Below are 20,961 nucleotides of genomic sequence, written 5' to 3' on the forward strand. Positions count from 1 at the left end.
GAAACTAGGTAAAAAAGTGAGATGGTGACACATTTCACATTTAAGCTTAATGGGACAAGATGGCTTTCCGGGAGCCATGATGAATGGGAAAAGGAAGATCTGATCACCTGAAGCCTGAGGTTTGTTGTTGTTTTTAACTAGCCTGACCCATTGGTTAAAACAAACTTTGGTGAGTATTATTGGAGAAAGCGACTGGGGGTAAAAACTAAACAAACAAACTGACAGCTGCTGAAGAGCAGCAGTTTCAGCTAAAGGCAGTGCTGCTCTGATGGGCTGCAGGGCGGGAGAGCCACTCTCTGAACTGTGGAATCGGGGAGGGCTACTTCTCAAGCTGTTTCCACTGGGGAGCGAGCTGCCCACTGGAGCACATCCTTTGGTAAGGTTGTTATTAAAATCTATTCTCATCGGAGGCTTTTTTTTTTTTTCTCCAAAAGTGGGTTGGTGAGTGCAGTGTCAGTGATGACCCTTTCATCGTTGTTCTTTGAGGCAGATGACCGTGTAAAGGTTTCTCAATATTCCTTTAATTGTAGGTGTTTTGGTTGTTATCTCATCACCATTGACTTCCGTAGGGATGGGATAGTTTGGTAAACTTTTGTGTGTTTTGCTTGTGAAAAACACATTTAAGGGAATATAGCTGGGGTCCTATGGCCTAGAGATCAAGGTACGGGAACTCTGGGTTTGAGTTGGCCTAAAAGAGATTTTTTATGGGTTAGCAGAACTTGAATTGGTTGGAAACAAACTGGTATTTTTCTTTTTTGAAATAAAGCAGCTGGAAACACTCAGGTGCTTTCCTGACTTGTAAAAGGATCTGATGCCCTAAAAAAATTCCCAAGAGCTACCAGCTATCTGATCTATTGTTAAAATTATACTGAGAGATTTTGGAGAAATATAAGGGAACTACATAAATATGTCTTAAAATAAAACTTAAGTCCCTAATCTTGTGAAAGGATACACTTTGACTTTGTGCACGTGTATATTAATCTTTTAATCAATTAATGTCTGTGCATTAATCTTTTTTTTTCTTACTTAGAGAAAAAAACTTCCTTTTCAAGTATAGTTCCTCTACTTTTGTCAATTATCTCACTTATTTGGACTACTTTCAGGCTGGTAAAATAAGTTTATCTCCCTTTTTGCATTTACACATCTAATCCCTCTATCTCCAATATCTCCTTTGCCATTTATCAATAAAGATTTTCTCATCATCCTAGATTCCCTCCCCCCCTTTTTTGTTAATCCTCACCCAAGGATATTTTTTCCATTGATTTTTAGAGGAGGGAGGGGAAGAGAGAGAAATGTGAGAGAGACACATCAATTAGTTGCCTCCTGCGTTTATCCTGACCAGTGCCAAGGATGGAACCTGCAACCCAGGTACATGACTTGAACCCACAACCCTTTGATACCCAATGCTCTAACCACTGAGACACACTTCCCATGGCCTCCTTTTAACCTTGCTTTTTTTTTTTTTGGTCTATTGTTCTATTTTTATTATTGCCATCAAGTGTATTCAATTTGCCTTTATGAGTTAGGCACTGTGTTAGGTACTGGGGATGTAGAGATGAATTAACATGGGGTATCTGTTTTCAAGTAGCTGATGGTCTAATGCAGTGGTTCTCAACCTTCTGACCCTTTAAATACAGCTCCTCATGTTGTGACCCCAACCATAAAATTATTTTCGTTGCTACTTCATAACTGTAATGTTGCTACTGTTATGAATTGTAATGTAAATATCTGATATGCAGGATGGTCTTAGGCGACCCCTGTGAAAGGGTCATTTGACCCCCAAAGGGGTCGCGACCCACAGGTTGAGAACCGCTGGTCTAGTGGAAGGTGCAGACAACGCACCCCGTGGGGTAGATTGGAATAAACACACAGCTATGTTATGTATAGGATACTGGAAGGACACAGAGCTTGGGGACATGTGACTCCATCTCAACAACCAGGAAAGTTTTTCAAAGCAGGTGCTGTTTTAGTGAACTCATGAAAGATGAGTAGAGAAGGTAGAGTGACCTACATAGGCACAGGTATAGAAATATGAAAAAATAAATATTTGGTTTGACTGAAGAGTAGGGACCTTGGAAGGCATGTTCATAGTGATTCCATCAATCAAGACAAAATACTGAAGGAGGTACCAGCAGATTTGGGGTGACAAAAGATATGACTTCACTTTGGGCTGTGTTGAGTTTGAGTAGAGAGGCATGGTACCAGTGGCAGGTGGGGCCCAGTTTGTGAGTAGCCCTGTATGCCATATAATGGAGTATTAATTTCCTACTGCTTTGTAACAAATTACCACAGACTCAGTGGCTTAAAACAACACATATTTATTATTTTATATTTCTGAAGGTCAGATGTCCAAAATTATCTTATAGGGCCAAAATTAAGGTTTTGGCAGAACTGTGTTCCTTTCGGAGGCTCTGGGGGAGAATCCATTCCTGGCCCCGTTAAGCTTGGAGAGGCTGCCTGCATTCCTTGGCTTGTGGCTGAATCACTAGTTCTGGGGATTAAGACATGGGCATCTTTGGAGAACCATTATTTTGCTGACCACATAAGGTGTTTAGGTTCATCCTGAAGGCAAGGAAAGCTATCGACACATATTTAGCCCAGATTATGGTGGCGCTTTAGAGATTTATACTTCAGAAAGATCACTTTGTGGAAAATGTAGATATTTGAGGCAGAGTGAAAAATTAGAAGGATATTGAAATTGTCCAAGCAAGAACTATGGGATACTGAAACATGACATTGACATTGTTTGAAAGGGGAGAAGGCAGACTTAGCTAGAAAATGGATGTGGGGACTGATTGAGGTATTTAGGATGAGTATTCCTTGATGACTATTAAGCTTCAGACTTAGACAGTGTAGGTAGATGACAATTCCATTAGCCAAGGTAGTCAATAAGGAGCCAGGTACCAGCAGGTTTAGAATGACAGAAGATTTGATTTCAGTCTTGGTTGTGTTGAGTTTGAGCTAAGGGGCATGGTACCCAACTAAAGAAAGTTGGAGCCCAGGAAAGAGTACTATATTTAGAACCATCAGATTGTATAGAAAATATGCTCGGAGGATAGTGTATAAAATGAGAAGACTTGAGGCTACCTTTGTGATGAATTTCAAAGTCTATATTCATGACTGGTCTTACAGAGCCCTTGATACACGTTTAAAGTGCTACCGGACATAAACCCATGCATGTCCTGTATATTTTTTAAATCATATAAATAAGAGTGGAGGCTCCTGAGGATGGGAATAAACCTTTATCTTTGAAGTTTCTCTTGTGAGTGCCCATTGATTGAATGTATACCTATATCCATTGAGGCATAAATCTAATTTGAAGTTAAATTATACTTATTTATGTTAAAATATAAATCCTGATTCATTAAAATCAATTATTTGCCTTTAGTTTGTTGACAGTGTCACTAATGTAACTTACAAGAAGAAACGTTTGGTGTTTCTCCCATTTGAGAGTTGTCTTCCAAAGTTACAATAACTAGGTTAGATATGGATACTTCCCAGGGATGTATTTGAAATGTGTGTATTGTTGCTGCTGAAAATGTGAAGAAAAGGTTTCTTGTCTTTACCTTAAATTAATGGATAGTGTTTTTATCATAAAGTTTTATGCCCATTCCATACAACTTTATGATCCTGTTAGTGTCCATAAGAAGCTATGAGACAATCTGGAAGTTCCCCAAGGGTCACCTAGTCCCCTGGGTTTCTTTTCCCAGTTAATAACATCACCTCCTCTGTCCTTATTTTTTTATGATCTTAGAGCTTCAGGGCCATCTTTGGCCTGCTTTTCTTCCTTCTGTTCAATTGGCCACTAGGATTTGTCAGTTCCCTTCTGAAATGATTCATTGTTTTCTACCTCTTATTTCTCATGAACTCCTGAAATAACCTTTTAATAAGTCTCCCTGTGCCCAGCCTATCTCCAGTTCTAGTTTATTTTGAACATGGCCACTAAGCAAGCTTTCTGATGCACACAACCGATTATGTCCTTCGTAAACCCTTCAGTGTCTGTCTGTGGCCTATGAAACAAAGCCCCAGACTGCTGCCATCCAAGGCGCAGTCTGCCCTCTTCCAGGCACTTTGCCCTGGAACCTCCCACTCCCTGATTTGTGGTTTTTCTCCTACTGTTCTGATTGGAAAGGCCTTTCTTCCTCTGCCTGCCTGGCCTCCATGTTGCCTTAGTGAACACTGACTTATTTTCAAAGGTCTGGCCCCAAGGGCAACTCCTGTGTGTGCCTTTTACTCTCACCTACTGCTATTCCAAGTGTTCTCTCCATGCTCACTGTCCTTTACTTCTTCAGATGTTTACATTCCCACTCCTCACCACTCTCACCTCTGTGTCCTCAGTACGTAATAGGTACTAATAATGGGTTGAGTGGGTGGGTGGAAAATTGAGTCATGGTCTAGTTTCAGCCCTTCTGATTAACGATGGTCCTCTGAGCCTCATTGCCTATAAATGCCTATAAAAAGTGGAAAAGTTCAAGTATGGATGTATCAGATCCTTTCATAATATCCTGAGTTCTCTACTACAAATATTCTTAATTACATCATGAGGATTGAAGACTGTGAATGCTACTTGAGTTTTTGAAGGAGGCCTTCTTATTATTTTCCTCAAGGCATACTTGGTAGAACAATCCCACAGGAATCTTTATTTTAACTGCATACAGTTTTCTTGGTTTCACAGAGGACTTGCTTATGTCATTCAGGTGTCACACATGCTGTTAACCAGGTTAAAGAGCAGGTGAGACTGCAAGTAATCCTTGTTAATAAAACCTGGCTTCAGTTCAGAACCATGAAAATCTAACTAATCCCAGGCTTTGAGAGGCCATGCTATCTAGCTTCTTCTTTCAAAAAAATCTTTAAGCCCTAGCTGGTTTGGCTCAGTGGTTAGAGCGTCAGCCTACAGACTGAGGGGTCCCGAGTTCGATTCCGGCCAAGGGCATATGCCTGTGTTGCAGGCTCCATCCCCAGTAGGGGGTGTGCAGGAGGCAGCCGATCAATGATTCTCTCTCATCATTGATGTCTCTATCTCTCTCTCCTTCTCCCTTCCTCTCTGAAATCAATAAAGAAATATATTTAAAAAAATCTTTGATTCTTATATCTCCTGAAGTCCTAAAGGCTCTGGACTCCTTGTTGGGTTTTCAGAATGTACTCAGAAGGCTGCAGAACAATCTCACTTTTATCATCCCAAGATTTGAGGGAACGGTGCTTCTTTTGGATGAGAAGGCCAGGAGGTAGATGCTACCTCAGGGAAAGGTCCAGTCAGAAGTGCTGTATTATTCCGCTAGGACAGTTGTAACGAAATACCCCAAACTGGGTGGCTGATGGAACATGACTTTATTGTCCCCCAGTTTTGCAGGCTGGAAGTCTGAGGTCAAGGTGTGAGCATGGTGGGTTCCCTCTGAGGGCTGTGATGGAATCTGGTCCCTGCCTCTCTCTGAGCCTCTGGTGGTTTACTGGCAACCTTTGGATTCCTTGGCTTCTAGATGTATCACCTTAATCTCTGCCTTCAGTCTTCCCATACCTTCTCTTCTTGTGTATCTGCCTCTGGGTCCAAATTTCCCTCTTGTATAAGGACACCAGTCATATTAATTTAGTACCTGGCATAATGATTTCATTGTAACATGATTACCTCTATAAAGACACTACTTCCAAATAAGGTCATATTCTGAGGTACTAAAGGTCAGGGCTTCAACACATCTCTTGGGGATCCAATTCAATCTCTAACAAATGGTATGTGCTGGTATGAATGCTGGTCACAGCCTTGGGGGAAAGTCTTGGAAGCCCTTGGGAACTTGTGTCAGGGCTTAGCCCTTTGGAGTCTGGGTTTCCCTTAGTGAGGAGGCTGGAAGCGGGGTGGGGACATATGTGAGGCAGAAGCTATAATCTCTGATAGGGAAGCATTTTAATATATTTCCTAGCTAATTATTATTCATGCAGAAAGAGGTTGACTTACTCTGTAATATATTTTAAGATTGCTGGGAGGGCCATTGCCTCTCAAAATTTCCATTTGTTGATTGATACCTGAATTTATACTTCCAATAACTCATAATGCTAACTGAAAATGTTTGAGCACAGCTATAATGTGAATTCCTCTGTTATTGTTTTAATTTGAGGCCTTACCTATCAAGTTTCTGCTCATTTGTTAGAAAGTCTAGTGCTTGTTTTCATTCCAAGTTTGTATGTTGTAAAAACCAAAATGTCATTAGCCTGATAATTACTATCCAGTTCCCTTGAATTTAAATTATAGAAGTTGTTCCTTGCTGAGTGTTCATTTTATGTCAGGCACTATTCTTTCTCATGACAACTATATGAAGAAGGAGTTTTATTGTCTCCTAAAAGATGAGAAAACAGAACCACAGAGTGGTGAAGCAACATGTCCAAGATCCCCAGAGTCTGGGCTGCCAAGCAGTGTACTATTATGTATGCTTCAATGTAAATAACATGCTAGTAATTAATAAAAGGTCTATTTTCATGTTCTTGAGTTGGCCTTGTGATATATTTTTAAATAATTTTGACATAATCTATTTCATATTCACTTAGTAGTAAAGAGGAGCATAACAAAATATACAGAAGTAAAAAGAAAACTTGGAAATGAAGAATAAATTCTCCCTCCTCTTTTTCTCTAGCATAAGTCTTAGCGCTTGGTCCACATTGATTAGAGGCAGATGGGTGACATAAGAGATTCTCCCTGGCTTCAGCTTTGATATCTGAAAATTTAACCCTGGAGATTCATTGTATTTATGGATGCTCTCAGGTAAAAAGTGGTTGATTGAGTTATCTATCCTGGAATATTCCATTTTGAATGTATATTTTCTTTTGTGAAGAATTTTATTGAAACTGAGATGACTTTCTCAGGATGACTAGTTGTGACAAAGAGCTCAAGGATAGAGGCCATGTTCCATTGGAGGTATAGAATGTGGCTGATGGCGGCCAAGGAATTCCAGAATATAGTCAACCAACTAATTAATGAATAGTTGATACTACAAATATTTATTGAACACCTCTTTCTGGGCCAGACATTGTGCTATGCAAAGATAGAACCAGCCACTACTGTGGATAAAGAGATGCTGAAAGGAGTGTGTTGGCTTTAAAAATTAATCTATGGGAATTTTGCCTCAGGCTATGCTGGTCTTCTCTAATACAATTTTTATCAGCAGTGGATAAAGTTCAAGACAAGATTTTTCCAGAGAAAGAGGTGATGGGTGGTGATCTGTAGAACCTTGTTGCTTTGCTTCCTTTCTTTTGTCTGACTTTCAGTTCTGCCACAGCTCACGAGACCCTGAACCAGAAGTGAAAGAGGCAAGGGAACGTGAGAAGAACCCCCAACATCAACAGGTCTGGGAAAAAAATTAGTGGTGATTAGGTTGCAACTTTGGCTAAAATTAAGTTTTGGACTTCTCTGTGATTAGAATTTTCAGTGTATAAACACGTACTAAGCACTAATTAAATGTTAACTGATTTACAATTAAGTAAAATGTTATTTCCATATGGGCAGATAATTATTATTTCAAATATACCTGAGTTTTTCAGTCCCACAGATTACGGAACTTGAAGATCTACAATAATTAGATAAGTCAAGAAACACACAAATGAGGGGAAAAGTCACATCCCTTGTTTTAACACTCACAGAATAAGTGGGGTAAAGATAGGGCTACACTGGGTAACAATTAACTGAGCTAAGGCTCTCAAGCAAGATTCTTCAAGAAGACTCACTTTCTGAATTTCAGCACGGAAATGCAATAGTATTAAACTGTGGCTCTTTCCTGCTAGTACTTTCATGAGTTACCTGCTTGAAGGTTCTAACTATAGTCACCTGTCCCCATTTTCTCATTTAAAATCTCTCAATTAAGAGAGCTACCGAGGCACACTCTGGTTGCACACTTGGAAACAGACTAGATGTCAGAAACTGGATGATAAATTTGGCTTCTTTTGCGCTGGTGAGTTGATGAATGGGAACTGTTGATAAATCCATACAAATGAGAATTTTCTTGAAGGTAGGGCAGTGATGAAAGACAGTCGTTCTTTTTTGCCTGGTGGTCCCAGATTGGACTGTTTGACTACATCTGTGGCTCTGCTTGGTGTTTATATACCCCTTTCTGTGCTGCTAATGGTCAATTTCTTTTTGGGGGTGCTGGTTTCTAAAAAAATGTTCCAGATGGAGGCTTGGGGGTTAAACAACTGTAACTCAGAGCTAGAATAATTTTGGTTCACTTGATGCTTATCCTTCTATGATGCTTTAAAAAAATAGACCTTCATGCACCATTTTTAATGAGTCGGTGGGCATAACAATTTAAAGAAAAATTTGTATCCACTGTGCTATGTATAAAATAATTATTACTCTGTCTAGCAGTTAGCTTCATTAATAATGTTTATTAATAGAATTTATATATTATTTGTTCTTACTTCCACCAGGAATCTGTAGTTTTCAAATATGAATATTTGAATTCAATTGTAGAGATTGCTTTATTTCTCTTCCTCCAGAGAGCTGGTTTTCCTTTCCTGATTCTCCTATTTCTGTGGTATTTTACAGTGCTAAGCTGTCTCTTATGCTTTCTTATTACCAACCCATAGTTCATTAATAATTCATGCTCCAGCTGTGTGAATTGGTAGCTTTAATTAGTTATTAGTGTTTTCCAGAAAAGATAGTTTCTTTTATGAGTGTTATTTCATGGAACAAACTACTTAAGGAATGCATGCATTTAAAAATGAAATAATTTTATTTGAACTGTGTTTTAGGTTCTAAATTTAGTCTTCATTGTTTTTCCATTTTATTGTAGGTTTGAGAGCTTATTTATAAAATATTATTTTTGTATATTAGCATATTTTTATGCTTTAAATGCTTATAGTATTTTGGAAATGCTTTTGCATTGCCTTTTCCCAATCTCCCATTTCCATTGTCACATTAAATCTCAAGTGGTTAGTTTTATATTCTCTTATGGACTGCAAACTTGTGAGCCATATAAAGAGCTGCTTAAGTTTTTATCTAATATTTCACAAGCTTTTGTACTTAGTATAAACACATGAATTTTTTAACGACTTTAAATGATTACTTTTAGCCATCATATTTTGACATTAGTCAGTTCTAAAGATTTTGCCTTTCAGTTAGGCAGAACTTGCCCCCAAAACTGAGACCTGCCATGCATCTCTATGGAAGCGTGTTAGGGTTGCTATGAGCAGCCTTTGCGATATTGATCTTCTGATCACAAGATATGGCTATCCAATTATCCTAAACGCTGTCTTAAAGAAGTTTTTAAATTAAGTTAGTTTGAATTTAATGTGAATGCTTCAGAATTCATAGAAAATGGAGAGAAGCAAGGATGTTGCAAAATCTAATACTATGATTTATCAAATCTTTGGGTTTTGAGCCATTGGATCTAACCAATATTTCTCTGAGCTAGTCTTTTTAAAGGGATGGTGAAATAATTTTATGAGATAAAAGCTCTGCAATTAAGTGAAATATAAAAGAAAACCTTTTGAGGTGAAGGAGTTTAGAAAACTGTGTAAGTTTTGAGTTTAATTTACTTGGATGACTTAACTCTTTATTTCATCTGAATAAGTGTCTCTAAATAAACTTTAGAAGCTCCCACCCCCAACCATTTAACAGATATATTTTTATTTACTTCTAGAATGACAGTACATAAGTTAGTTTGGGAAAATATTCCAACTGAGGCAAATTCTTAGATATCTAGAAGTTTACTTACATGGCATTTACTTTCTTGTGAACTATTATGTTCAGGCTGAAGACATTTTAGAAGGCTTGTTCAAACTGCTTTTGGTATTTACAGCTACTTTATCAAATAACCTCTCTTCTACTTCCAGTTTCACAATGTGCAGAATTCTGTACCTTATCAATCCTGAGCTCCTTTTGCTGCTATTTCAATTGTTTACAAAAATCATTTTTCTATTAAGCAAGTAGTTTCATTTATTGATTGATTACTTGTCTAATTTCAAATTAGGTCTGATTACGTGTGTCTGGCTTACCACCATGACATTGTATGTGGTTTCAATAATTAAAGAAGGGACTGTGCTAAATAGTGGCTTACCAAGTACCCATGGACTCACTGAACAAACCAGGCAAAGAGTTGTCCATCGATCTGACTTTGTTTCTGCCCCTGCTAAAACATGACTTTCAAGTCTTATGGTGTCAAGGTTTGGTTACCTGCTAATTGCTATTAGAATTATAATTTCACAAATTATAAACAAAGGATTAGGTTTTAGGTTATAAAGCCCATTTTCCCCCATGAAAATATTAATTTATTTTCATAAAAAAGGTGACATTAACTTTCACACTGATTTTAGCTTCTTGGGATAAATGGAACTGGAAGGAGTTCTGTTTCCTCATTATGCTATAAAATCATGTTCCCCATTATGTTCAAACACCATGGCTATATTACATTTTGCATTCCCTTTGCTGCTTTGTCTTGTTAAGGTTTCTGTGAAATGATTTTAAGAGCTGGTTGCATTTCAGAGCATGTTTTAAATGGAAATACGATCCTCGAGGGAATTTGTGTTATCTTGGAGATACTTTAGAAGAGTGGAGAGGAAGCAAAGACACCAGTGAGGAGAAAGCAGGTAAAAATACTCTTTCACCATTAGGTGTGCTTAGAAAAAGCCATTTGAATTGATAGAGTTTTATTTTATGGGGACTCTAAATGGTAACTGTCAAACCGTAGTTTTGCATTTTCACTTGCAATCAGAAGTCATTTGGTTGCAAGTGACAGAAAACCCAAAGCAAACTGTCTTGTGTTGTTTAAAAGAGGGGGTCTATTGGCACACATGAATGAGATGTAATTTAGCCTCAAGTGTGCCTTGATTTATGCTTAAATCACATTACCAAGAACTGAGTTCCTGTTATCCATTTCTTGGATCTGCTTCTCCAGTGTTGGCTTGATTTTGGGACCTCACATGGTTAAGGAGGTGCCTGTCAGCCACTCAGAGATTTAAATCCAGGGTGCAAAAAGCAAGAGTCTTTGTCCCAGTATTCCCAGGATTATCCCTGAGAGTCACCAGGACTCAAATGGATTAGGTGTCCTGCCAACCCTACCCCAGCCATGTGGCCAGGGAAAACATGACTCTGACTGAAGGAGCTTCACCCGCACAACAGAAGAAAGAGCCAACCCAGATCACGTTATTCAAGAGTGAGAGGGAGCTGATCCCAAATAAAAATTGAGGCAGTTGTCAAAAGTGGAAAGCAGTTTGAGAAGGAAAAGGGCAAATGCTCAGTATACACGCCATGTGAACCCTCCCTGGGATTGGACTTAATACTTGGTGTTAAGTTGTTTTCATTCCTTGGGCTTCATAACACTCCAATGCCTGAATACAGCCACGGTGTAATCATTTAGTAGGAGGAACATTTATCAATTTATTTTACTATCAGTCCCCCAGAGAGCAAGAGCTAATACTAGATACAACTTTAAAGTTCTGATTATCTAATACCAAGTAAGAAAGATTTCCAAATATCCATATTCAGTGAGGCCTTGACTTACGAGTGTCCCGACTAACGAGTTTTTTGAGATACCAACTGTCTCTCCGCCGATTTTTTGCTTTGAGTTGACAGAGTAATTTGAGTTAACGAGCTCCTTTTGAGCTCGGTCTCGGAACAAATTAAACTTGTAAGTCAAGGCCTCACTGTATGTGATATTAAACATGCTGATAGAATAAACAGGTGCTTTGAAGTTTATCTAAACCAGCATAACTGTTTAGAATCTGTTAAAAGTAGTCAATTCTCCAGAAAAAAGTATAAGGGTACATACTCATAAAATGTGACTTGTAATTTGGGGGCTTAGCAATTCTAGCTGAAAACTGATGAAGTCCAACTATTCACCTAAGGCTTGAATACCTCCATGATACCCCAGCAAGAACTCACCCAGGCATGGCCCAACTTTGGTCCTAGCAACCCTAAGCAAGACGGCTGTCTCAGTCTGCTGGTTACCTCAGGAGCCTCCTCAAAGCTTCGCTTCTCCTCCTTTACTTTACATCTTGACTTTTGCTTCTTTTCCTTTGTCTTTGAATAAGGATTCTTTTCCCCGAGTTTGTTTCCTTGGGATGTATTTGTTTTTGTTTTCTTCTCCTTTGGACAATATGATATGCTTTCTGATTGTGATTCTTGCTAAGGTGCTTCCTCCAGATGTACTTCCAATGGAGGAGCAATGCCAGGGGTTTACACCCCATGGAGCTTTTTGGGCCTCAGGAGCCCTGAGGTTCCTCAGTCACCTGTGATTGGACATCCACTGACAGAGAACTCATGGCCATGAGGAGGGGGTACCAACCCCACCTTTATGCTGCTCTTAGTTCTTGTTTATATTGAATTCAAATCTGTTCTTTGTAGCTTCTGTCCTTTTGTGTTAGTCCTACTTCTCGGGCCATATTGAGTAAGCACTAGGCTATAAACCAATGTAGAGTGGGAACACATTTACTCAGTCTATGTTCTCCTGGTAGCTTCACCTCCAGAACTGAGCAGGGGCCTCACCAAAATCATACCTGAGCGTTCTTCCACCCAATGTTCTTTCTGAGGAAGATCCTCAAGCCTGTAGTACAGGAGAAACACTCTTTTTAGCTGTTGCATCTGCAGTTGCATTTTGTCTACTCAAACCAAGGCTTCTGGGATTGGAATTCAGTTTGAAGGTGGTCTCTTAATTCCTGGTAATGCACCTGCAGGTTGTACTGATGGGTGTAGGAAACTGGGGCTATAATCTAATGGGGTTACTGCTTCACCTCTGCTCGACATGAAGAGGTTTTATTTCCACTTTAAAGGGTGGATCAAGACTTTTCAGCATACATTCTTCTCTTTTAAGACCTCATTTGTTCTGCAATCAGTAGATAAGTGAAGGGCCCTGAGTACAGCCAGCATCGTTCCAGCCTCTTTCTCTTTGATTCCCAGAAAGATTGTCTTTGTGCCAGTGGCATGAGCTTTTTTGGAGTCTCTAAAATGTGCTGCTTAGCCACACTTGTAGGGAGCCACTGGCAGTAGCTTTTCAAGTGGTCCTCTAAACGGGGCAGGACTGAGGGCTCCGGGGCAGCAGGTGCCAGAGCTTGCCTAGAACATTCCTTTCTGTCCGTGGTAAACTCAGGATTTCAGCTTTTGGACTGTAACTAACTCGCCGCAGGAATCCTTTGAGCACATAAGCAGGATTGACATGGTGCCGACGTGGCAGCCCAGCGGCTTGTTATGCCCTTTATGCAAGTCAGCGTTTCTAAAATCACCACCAGGAGCCAACTTCACAGAGGAACAGGTGTAAGCCGGAAAGCAGCTCAGGAGGAGTTAGGAGTGAAGCTAGATGAGGTTAGCTTACAGCCGACTTCATATGAAATATGAGAAGAAGAAAGAAAATGCCTCTGGGAGAAATTCTAAGGCAGTTGTGAAACACTGTACGAACAACCAGGTGATACAGAAATATAGAATATGCTAATCTGAACAGCTCAATGGGAAAAAGCAGCACAACACTAACCTCCCCACGCACTTTGCAGTGACCTTTCTTGGACAGCTACAGCTTACATAAATGTGGTCAGGGTTTTAGGCCAGTGCAAGGTAGTAATGTTTTTTCAGCTCCTACCTACTCTCTGATTTCACCTGACACAAAAGTAGGACAAAGGCTAGAAGACATCCTATTGGGCAGATTCTGGCTCACTTAGGATAGCCTCACAGGAGGCCAAGAAGGTGGATTCCCAGGGAGAGCGTAGCAGCTCCTCATAACCCAGTCTTTTCCTGCTCTTAGCAGCTGGGCTCACTCACCCACCCCACTCCCCAAGCCAATCCTGAGATTCAGGCTACAACTTAGTTGTCTTCATCATGTTTCTTCCTTCTTGCTTCCTTCCGTTCCTTTAATCTTTCCTTCTGACATTACAAATATTTACTAAGCACCTAATAGGTCTCAGGAATTATGTTTGGTATTAGAGATTCCAAGGAGAGAAGCAGATAAATGCAGGCCCTGCCCTCAGGGAGCTTGCAACTGACAGAGGGAGAGAGAGAAAGAAAAAAAATAATTATATAATACATGTCTAATGACAAACCTTTATAAGTTCCATGAAAAGAAGGTACAGGATGCTCTGTGGGTATCTAACAAGAGGTCCTGTCTTAGTCTGGGGACTTAGGAAAGGCTTCTACTAGAATTCAGCATTTGAGCTGAGACTTGAAGGCTGGATAGGAGTTTCCAGTTGGTTGGGAGGGTGAGATGGCAAGCCCCCTCCATGCTTGCATCACCATAACCACGCCTCAGCTTCTGTAATCCCGCTTGCTTCTTCTGCTTCTGCTCCAGTAGGGTCTGCTGCTAGTCAAGCTTCTACTGTCCCAGGTTACAGTCCTCCTCCCCAAACTGCAACAGATACCTGGAAACTTAACGTGTAACATAGAAAGAATGCCTAAAATGTGTATGTATGCCATATATGGGAGACAAAGAGCCTAGGAAAATATAAAAGGCCAAGCCCCACTTTGTTCGGAGTGCAGCCTCTAGAGAGGAGGATTCCGCTGAGCCAGCACTGGTGCAATTAAACACTCCTTTTCTGAACCTCCAAGCACGTTTGGTTTGTCGCTTTCCACCAACCTGATTTCTGCCATAACAGTGAGGAGGAATATTCTGGGTGGATTCTATATACTGGTAAAAGTCTTAGGAAGAGAAAAAGCATAGAATGTTTGAAGACTGCAAATAATACTACATTTTACAAATAATACTATAAGTGGTTGGAACACACAGAAAGAAAGAATAATTTGCTATGCGTCTGGAGAGATAAGTAGCAGAGTCAGTCCATGCAGGACCATGCTAAGGTTTTTGTCTTATTAACAATGGGAAGCTTTTGGTATGTATTAAGAACTGTGGAAGGGGCAGTGGAGTGGGTATGTCACCAGGTTCACATTTCAAAAAGAAGACTCTGGCTGCAATATGCAGAAGTGAAAGGGACTGGGTGAGGCTGTGGTTGATGTAGGGATGGTACTGAGAACCTGCTGCGCTTGTCCAGGGGAGGTGATGGTAGCCTGGATTAGACAGTAGCAGCAGGCATAGAGGAAATTACATAGTTCTGACAGATATTTAGGAGCCAAAATTGGCAGGTCTTGGTGACAGACTGGATGTGGTGTGTGTGTGTCTGTGTGTGTCTGTGTCTGGAAATGTCCAGAATTACTTCTACATCCTTGACTGGCAGAAATAGGTGGTGTTGGTACCACTCATTGAGAAAGGAAACATGGGAATAGGAACAGATATTTTGGGGAGTGGAAGTTATGAGTTGTTCTTGAATAAGAGGGACTTTTGCAATATTTTTTTCTTCTTTATATGGAATTTGAAATTAATTCACAGCAAGTTGAGAATCTTTGACTCATCCAGAGTACTCAGATTCTATTGAATCTTTACCCAAAATGCTCAGCTTTTTCAGATCTGAGAAGTGATATTTCAGTGCTTTGGGGTCAACCAGATCTAATACACAAGGTGGTCTATGACATGAACAATTTATATTTTTAAACCTTAGTTTCATCTCCTATGAAGTGCAAGACTCATTGAGATAATATATGTATTCATTCCTAAGCAAGAGTCCTGCCTCTCCTATGAAGGCAGAACAATTTGGATCCTTGACTTAGAAGTGTTAGGGCATTTTTACAAACCCACTTAGGTCTGGGATGCTAAGGGGAAACATGCCTGTGGGCTGTTTCTCTGTCCTCTTCCTCAGTACACAGGGATACAGGACTTCCTGCTGCTCCATGCCAGGATGCAACAGAACCTGTCAACCTGCTCATCCAGCACCTTCTCCAAGACAGATAAGAATGTAGTTCCTAGGCTCTCTCTCTGTCTTATTTTGTTTATCTTTCTTTCTCCCAAAGCTGCATCACACAAAGATATACTTTAGTTGGTCAGGAAAAGGTTCTTAGAGGAAGTTGACCTGGGAGCCTTTCTAAGGATGGGTAGATGTTTGGAAAGTAAAGCCAATTTAGAGCTTCAGTGCCATGCATTTGAAACTAACCTAGTCCTCTGATGGGTTCTATTGTCTTTGGCAAGAATGGCCAGAGGATAAATGGCCTTCGTGCCATTTTTTATCTTGCCAGAGCCACAGATGCTGGCATAAGTTTCGAAATGCAGTGTGATTTCTCAGTGTCGCTTTTGGAGAAAGAAGTGTTTGTGCCTCACATGCAGATGCTGGACTAAAGGGGAGTGAATGGGGAAGGACACAGAACCTTTGTCTTCACACAGAAGCCCCTGGGGGCCTGGAGGACCAGATTAGGCTGGTCCCTGCTCTTGGGGAGAGCCCAGTTCCCACATGAGCACTGTTGTTCAGCTTCCAAGGCTAGAGCCACATCCATGGATCCCTTACCACAACCCAAAGGGCATGCTTGCCCAACTTCCTGTCATCTACAGCTGTGTTGTTGGGGAAATCTGAGTGCATGCAGGATTAAATGTGGTTTTGTTAGCACATCAAATAATGACTCCCTAGAAGTTTAGGACATCATGCTATCTCACCCCAAAGAAAAGACTCTGCAACTGTCAGATAAAGAGGGATTATTATGTGTTTGGAGGGTGCGTGGCTAGTGTTCACATCTGGTCAACACTGAGCAGGTTAGCCCAGGAAGAGAAAGAGGAGGGACCATCTCTGCTTCCATGAACATTAGGGCTGAACACTCAGACCACCAGGCTGGGGTCTCAGTCAGAAATGAGAATGCTGGCTGTTGGCATAGACATGCTATTGGAGTTATTTTTCTTTATAGACTATTCTCAGTAACTATTGAGTCTGTTATTCACATTTTTCTTCTTTGCTCAGCATGTTTCCATTTTTCTTAGAACCATGCTTTCCTACATGAGTTTGATTCTTTCAGTATACAAAATAGAAAGTTGTCTGGGTGGTAATTAAGAGAATGAACTGGAGTTATCTCTTAGCTCTTTGACTACTCCTTTAAGAGTTTGGTATAATGTTATAATAGTTAGCAAATAGCTTGTGCATACTCTGTTTCCTCCACTTTATGTATTTCTGGCCTCTCCATGTGGCTGGTCCAACTCATCCTTGAGGTCTCAGTTTGTATGTCACTTACTCAAGGAAACCTTCTCTTACTCCTAGACTAGATTAGTTTGGCCTAATAGTCTCTCCTAATAGTCTGTGCTTTTCATTGCCACACAGTTGTAGTTTAATAATTTTAAGATTTATTTACTGTTTGTTTCCCTGGCCAGACTTTGTACTACTGTATGTCCAAGGCCTAGTGTAAGATCAGACACAAAGTACTGAGTTATTATGTGTTGAAAATCATAATCACCATTTATTGTGCACCTACTGTATGCCAGTACTGCCTGTTCCTCTTTTAAAAACTGTGTATGTATGCACACATAATCTTTGTTAATACTGACAACATCTCTATAAAGAAAACTCGGTCACTCCCATTTTACAACTGGGAAACTGGGTTCACTGTTAAGGGTAAGAAAGTTCAGCAGCTTTTAATGTTCAGGATATTCATACCTAGTTATCTAGAAAAATATCTTAAAGACAAAGAGGCTAAAAGTTGAGAACATTTTCTCCTTGTAAGGGCAAGGTTGAGTAAGGTTTGCTTTGGGGAGCAGGAGGTGGGGAAAAATGATGAAGAATGAGAGCTTTATTTCACTTTCTTTTTAAAAAATAATTCTTTATTGTTGAAAGTATTACATATGTCCCCTTTTATCCCTCAATGACCCCCTCCAGCCTCTCCCTGTCCCCCCACCACAGGCCTTCACTGCCCCATTGTCTGTGTCCATGGGACATGCATATATGCATACAAGGTCTTTGGTTGATTACCTCGCACCCACCCTCCCCCGCCTTCCCTCTGAGATTCCACAGTCTGTTCCATGCTTCCATGTCTCTGGATCCACTCCGTTCATCAGTTTATTTTGTTACTTAGATTCCACATATGAGTGAGATCATGTGATACTTCTCTTTCTCTGACTGACTCATTTAACATAATGCTCTCCAGCTCCATCCATGCTGTTGCGAATGGTAAGAGTTCCTTTTTTTTTTTTTCTAACAGCAGTGTAATAATACATTGTGTAGATATACCACCGTTTTCTAATCCATTCATCTGCTGATGGGCACTTAGGCTGTTTCCAAATCTTAGTTATTGTAAATTGTGCTGCTATGAACATAGGGTCATCTACTGATGGTTACTTGGGCTGTTTCCAGATCTTAGCTATTATAAATTGTGTGAGAGCTTTACTTTTCCAATGACTCAGTAGTATATAGGTCAGTGGTTCTCAAAGTGTGGCCCCAGACCAGCTGCATGGCATCACTTGAGAACAGTCCAGAAATGCAAATTCTCCAGCCTCACTTCAGACCTACCAAATGGGAAACTTTAGGTATGGGATCCAGCAACCTGCGTCACCCAGAAACAGCCCGCTGGGGGATTCTACTGCACGCTCTAGTTTGAGAACCTTTGGTGGAAAGGAAAGAAGATGGGACTTTGCTTTCTCATGTTGCCATTCCATTAGTTGGGACCTGTGACTCTGGGCCTCAGTTTCATTGTCTATAGGATAGAGATAGTGACACCTAACCTACAGAGTTGCTGGAAGAATCAGTAAGCTAATGTAGGTGAGTGTGATTTGTACAGCATTGACCAAATAATCAAGGTGGGGTATGTGTTTGCTCTGATCCTCTTGGACTGGTAAATATCACCATCACTCCCTCTCAGGGTGGGCCTGTGAGGCTACTTTGGTTCTCCTTTTCCTTTTGAATAATGCAGCCTATTCCTGACTGTTGAGGCCACTCCATGCATCTCCCCGAGGACCTTGCAGCTTCCCAAGGCTCTGTACATGGCAGCAAGAAGCTATGTCAGCTGGTGAAGGGGGAGGATTGTGGCTAAGGGAGCAGCCTGGAAGGCTGAGCTGTGAAACTGACCGAGGTTCCATGTAAAAGACCTGGAAGGCTGTTTTGAGACAGCAGGTAGTCATTACAGGTGACAGGTGATCATGACCTGAGTGTGGAGACTTATCAGTAAAGGTAATGATCATTGTGATTATAGCTAAACAATTTGGTGACTAACATGCGACGGGCTTAGTCTTCTTTCCTATAATTTCAGATCGCATTGATTGGCCCGAGTCCATCCCCTGCCCGGACCATTGCAGTGGCTCCTAGCCATCTTCCTGTTTTCAACCTTGTCTCTCTTCAGTCTATTTTCAACACAGCTGCCAGAGGGAGCCTATTAAAATAAAAGTCAGATGATATTATTTCTCTGTCCAAAACCCTCTGTTGTTCTCTTATCTCAGAGTCAATGTCAAATTCCTCACGATATCCTAGGAGGCTTGTTACATCTTTCCCACTTATCTTTCTTCCTACATTTCCTGCCAGTTTTCTGCTCACATACTCTGCTCCAGCCACACTGGCCTTTTTGCTGCTCCTTAAACACCTGTGCCTACTCCTACCTCAGGCCTTTGCTTTTCCTGGCCCTACTGCACAAAACATATTCTCCAGCTACCTATAAGGCTTTCTCTTTTGTTCTTTTAGGATTTTACTGAAATTTATCTTCTCAATTGAAGTAGGAATTTAATTGCTTCGATTTACCAATATATTTTTTTCATATTCTAAATTGAAGTAAGAAGTTATTTGTTTGGATATACCAATATTTTGTTTTTTAAATGAATATTTAATGAATATAGCTCAAAGCCAAATGTGGCTTATTTTTATCCCAATGACTTCTGCAAAATAGCCAACATTTATTCATTGAGTAAATGGACATAGTCTTGCTAGGGCTGCTGCCACTCTAGGTCAGTGGTTCTCAAAGTGTGGCCTCAGCACTGCTGACATCAGTTGGGTGACTGTGGGAGTGTCTGGCGCAGTGCAGGATGTTAGCAGCATCCCTGGCCTCAGTTCATTAGATGCCAGCAGCACCCGCCCCAGTAGGAAAGCAAAAATAGCTACAGACATTGCCAAATGCCCCATAGGGGGAAAAATTACTCTAGCCACGTGAAGGGTGTCATGAACAAAACCCAGGCTTCAGAGCCAGACGGGGCTGGGGTTCAAATCCCCGCTCAGCCACCCTACCACCTAGGCAACCTTGGGCAATGAAGAAGGTGAGAAATGGGCTCAGGCTTTGCTGACAAATTGGATGCATCAAGGAAGCCTTCATGGTTTTGTTCTGAAAACTAGAAGCCTATAAACACCCAGGAACCTTTATAGGAACCTTTAGGCTTGGAACCTTTAGGCTTCTATTTCTGAAAGAGGGAGGATTGCTGAGGAGACATCGCAATCATGGACATACTGAATTTGAGATGTCAGTCTCCATTGTGGAATGTCTTTTTAAAAATAAATATTGCCTGACTTTCTTAAAAACAAAAATCAAAAACCTCAGTGTTATAATGTTAATAAAGACTCTGCCTCTTGACTTGGTCCTATCAAAGACTCTGACCATGCAGTCAGATTAAGTCACTCTCCTACTTAAAACGACCCAGTGGCTTTCCACTGAATATAGAATAAAATCTAATAATTTCTTACCACACTCTCCAAGGCCCTTCCTATACATCCTACCTGCCCAACTTACCTTGTAACACCCTTCTCCTCGTACATTATGCTACTTCTATAGGGGCCTTATGTCGGTGTTGTGAACATGTCAAGACCATTTAGGTCTTAGGGACTTGCTGCTACTCTTGTCTCTTTCTGGAATACTCTTCCCACTGTTTTTCTTCTGTACCAGAGACTGTGTGTGATCAGTCAGCTTGCAGCCTTCCTGTTATCTCCTCAGAAAGTTCTTTTGTAATCATGATTATCTTCTTAGCCTTTCTCATCCTCTGAAGTTGCTCATTCATTTGTTTATACATTCATTAATTGTCTCCCCCTTCCTGCCCCATGCGCTATCTTATCTGATTAGTGTGCCACTGTATTCTCAGCATCTAATACAGTGTCTTGTACACATTAGGCACATAGTTGTCTCACAATGTCCCACATTGAACCCCCTTTCATTGTCATGTTTATCCTCAAACCAGCATTGTTTCTCCCCCCACCCCCCCCCCCCCCCCAGTTTCAGGTAGAGCCAATCTATTA

At 40.7% G+C, this 20,961-nt stretch overlaps 1 long non-coding RNA gene across 1 annotated transcript; it reads right to left on the reverse strand.

The window, feature by feature from the left end:
• Positions 1 to 1,911: 1,911 nt before the first annotated feature.
• LOC106726779 lies at positions 1,912 to 19,119 on the reverse strand. The gene is made up of 3 exons (XR_001362882.1): positions 18,424 to 19,119; positions 7,799 to 7,807; positions 1,912 to 1,922 (listed from the first exon to the last, which is right to left on the reverse strand). It is a non-coding gene; the product is annotated as an uncharacterized LOC106726779 (long non-coding RNA).
• Positions 19,120 to 20,961: the final 1,842 nt, after the last annotated feature.

The sequence above is a fragment of the Myotis brandtii genome, unplaced genomic scaffold (assembly GCF_000412655.1).
Source record: "Myotis brandtii unplaced genomic scaffold, ASM41265v1 scaffold315, whole genome shotgun sequence".
Taxonomy (NCBI): Eukaryota; Metazoa; Chordata; class Mammalia; order Chiroptera; family Vespertilionidae; genus Myotis; species Myotis brandtii.